At 47.3% G+C, this 2500-nt stretch overlaps 8 non-coding genes and 1 pseudogene across 8 annotated transcripts in view; all 9 read right to left on the reverse strand.

Annotated features, from left to right (window-relative positions):
• Positions 1-66: 66 nt before the first annotated feature.
• Positions 67-185, reverse strand: LOC146289108 (5S ribosomal RNA). The gene has a single exon (XR_014757466.1). It is a non-coding gene; the product is annotated as a 5S ribosomal RNA (ribosomal RNA).
• A 176-nt stretch (positions 186-361) lies between these two features.
• LOC146289109 (5S ribosomal RNA) lies at positions 362-480 on the reverse strand. Its single transcript, XR_014757335.1, has one exon. It is a non-coding gene; the product is annotated as a 5S ribosomal RNA (ribosomal RNA).
• A 182-nt stretch (positions 481-662) lies between these two features.
• Positions 663-781, reverse strand: LOC146289110 (5S ribosomal RNA). Its single transcript, XR_014758051.1, has one exon. It is a non-coding gene; the product is annotated as a 5S ribosomal RNA (ribosomal RNA).
• Positions 782-949: 168 nt separating this feature from the next.
• On the reverse strand, positions 950-1068 carry LOC146289111 (5S ribosomal RNA). The gene has a single exon (XR_014758062.1). It is a non-coding gene; the product is annotated as a 5S ribosomal RNA (ribosomal RNA).
• A 222-nt stretch (positions 1069-1290) lies between these two features.
• Positions 1291-1409, reverse strand: LOC146289112 (5S ribosomal RNA). The gene has a single exon (XR_014758073.1). It is a non-coding gene; the product is annotated as a 5S ribosomal RNA (ribosomal RNA).
• A 174-nt stretch (positions 1410-1583) lies between these two features.
• On the reverse strand, positions 1584-1702 carry LOC146289113 (5S ribosomal RNA). The gene has a single exon (XR_014758083.1). It is a non-coding gene; the product is annotated as a 5S ribosomal RNA (ribosomal RNA).
• Positions 1703-1876: 174 nt separating this feature from the next.
• On the reverse strand, positions 1877-1995 carry LOC146289114 (5S ribosomal RNA; annotated as a pseudogene).
• Positions 1996-2189: 194 nt separating this feature from the next.
• LOC146289115 (5S ribosomal RNA) lies at positions 2190-2308 on the reverse strand. The gene has a single exon (XR_014757467.1). It is a non-coding gene; the product is annotated as a 5S ribosomal RNA (ribosomal RNA).
• Positions 2309-2484: 176 nt separating this feature from the next.
• LOC146289116 (5S ribosomal RNA) overlaps positions 2485-2500 on the reverse strand; it is a 119-nt gene continuing 103 nt past the window's right edge. Inside the window, exon 1 of the ribosomal RNA XR_014757336.1 lies at positions 2485-2500. This exon is cut by the window's right edge and continues 103 nt beyond it. This is a non-coding gene — a ribosomal RNA (5S ribosomal RNA).

Here is a 2500-nt window from a genome sequence, read left to right on the forward strand (position 1 = left end):
GCCCCTTTCATGAAGGACTACTTGTGCATATTGCAACATTTCAGTTTCTAAGTGAATGAGCAAAAGAGCATACAGCACCTGGTATTCCCAGGCGGTCTCCCATCCAAGTACTAACCAGGCCCGACCCTGCTTAGCTTCCGAGACCAGACGAGATCGGGCGTTGCCAGGCTGGTATGGCCGTACGAAATAAGTTGACAACCATAGGCTACTTATCCATATACAGATTTGGCAATTGACAATGCAAGGTGGTCTCTCTCTCTCTCTCTCTCTCGTGTCAAAATGAAAACTGCTTCCAGCCCCTTTCATGAAGGACTACTTGTGCATATTGCAAGATTTCAGTTTCTAAGTGAATGAGCAAAAGAGCATACAGCACCTGGTATTCCCAGGTAGTCTCCCATCCAAGTACTAACCAGGCCCGACCCTGCTTAGCTTCCGAGATCAGACGAGATCGGGCGTTGCCAGGCTGGTATGGCCGTACGAAATAAGTTGACAACCATAGGCTACTTATCCATATACAGATTTGGCAATTGACAATGCAAGGTGGTCTCTCTCTCTCTCTCTCTCTCTCTCTCGTGTCAAAATGGAAACTGCTTCCAGCCCCTTTCATGAAGGACTACTTGTGCATATTGCAACATTTCAGTTTCTAAGTGAATGAGCAAAAGAGCATACAGCACCTGGTATTCCCAGGCGGTCTCCCATCCAAGTACTAACCAGGCCCGACCCTGCTTAGCTTCCGAGATCAGACGAGATCGGGCGTTGCCAGGCTGGTATGGCCGTACGAAATAAGTTGACAACCATAGGCTACTTATCCATATACAGATTTAGCAATTGACAATGCAAGGTGGTCTCTCTCTCTCTCTCTCTCTTGTGTCAAAATGAAAACAGCTTCCAGCCCCTTTCATGAAGGACTACTTGTGCATATTGCAAGATTTCAGTTTCTAAGTGAATGAGCATACAGCACCTGGTATTCCCAGGCGGTCTCCCATCCAAGTACTAACCAGGCCCGACCCTGCTTAGCTTCCGAGATCAGACGAGATCGGGCGTTGCCAGGCTGGTATGGCCGTACGAAATAAGTTGACAACCATAGGCTACTTATCCATATACAGATTTAGCAATTGACAATGCAAGGTGGTCTCTCTCTCTCTCTCTCTCTCTCTCTCTCTCTCTCTCTCTCTCTCTCTCTCTCTCTCTCTCTCTCTCGTGTCAAAATGAAAACAGCTTCCAGCCCCTTTCATGAAGGACTACTTGTGCATATTGCAAGATTTCAGTTTCTAAGTGAATGAGCAAAAGAGCATACAGCACCTGGTATTCCCAGGCGGTCTCCCATCCAAGTACTAACCAGGCCCGACCCTGCTTAGCTTCCGAGATCAGACGAGATCGGGCGTTGCCAGGCTGGTATGGCCGTACGAAATAAGTTGACAACCATAGGCTACTTATCCATATACAGATTTAGCAATTGACAATGCAAGGTGGTCTCTCTCTCTCTCTCTCTCGTGTCAAAATGAAAACAGCTTCCAGCCCCTTTCATGAAGGACTACTTGTGCATATTGCAAGATTTCAGTTTCTAAGTGAATGAGCAAAAGAGCATACAGCACCTGGTATTCCCAGGCGGTCTCCCATCCAAGTACTAACCAGGCCCGACCCTGCTTAGCTTCCGAGATCAGACGAGATCGGGCGTTGCCAGGCTGGTATGGCCGTACGAAATAAGTTGACAACCATAGGCTACTTATCCATATACAGATTTGGCAATTGACAATGCAAGGTGGTCTCTCTCTCTCTCTCTCTCGTGTCAAAATGAAAACAGCTTCCAGCCCCTTTCATGAAGGACTACTTGTGCATATTGCAAGATTTCAGTTTCTAAGTGAATGAACAAAAGAGCATACAGCACCTGGTATTCCCAGGCGGTCTCCCATCCAAGTACTAACCAGGCCGGACCCTGCTTAGCTTCCGAGATCAGACGAGATCGGGCGTTGCCAGGCTGGTATGGCCGTACGAAATAAGTTGACAACCATAGGCTACTTATCCATATACTGATTTGGCAATTGACAATGCGAGGTGGTCTCTCTCTCTCTCTCTCTCTCTCTCTCTCTCTCTCTCTCGTGTCAAAATGAAAACTGCTTCCAGCCCCTTTCATGAAGGACTACTTGTGCATATTGCAACATTTCAGTTTCTAAGTGAATGAGCAAAAGAGCATACAGCACCTGGTATTCCCAGGCGGTCTCCCATCCAAGTACTAACCAGGCCCGACCCTGCTTAGCTTCCGAGACCAGACGAGATCGGGCGTTGCCAGGCTGGTATGGCCGTACGAAATAAGTTGACAACCATAGGCTACTTATCCATATACAGATTTGGCAATTGACAATGCAAGGTGGTCTCTCTCTCTCTCTCTCTCTCGTGTCAAAATGAAAACTGCTTCCAGCCCCTTTCATGAAGGACTACTTGTGCATATTGCAAGATTTCAGTTTCTAAGTGAATGAGCAAAAGAGCATACAGCACCTGG

The sequence above is a fragment of the Hypomesus nipponensis genome, chromosome 5 (genome assembly GCF_054491055.1).
Source record: "Hypomesus nipponensis isolate SF chromosome 5, ASM5449105v1, whole genome shotgun sequence".
NCBI classification, from domain to species: domain Eukaryota; kingdom Metazoa; phylum Chordata; class Actinopteri; order Osmeriformes; family Osmeridae; genus Hypomesus; species Hypomesus nipponensis.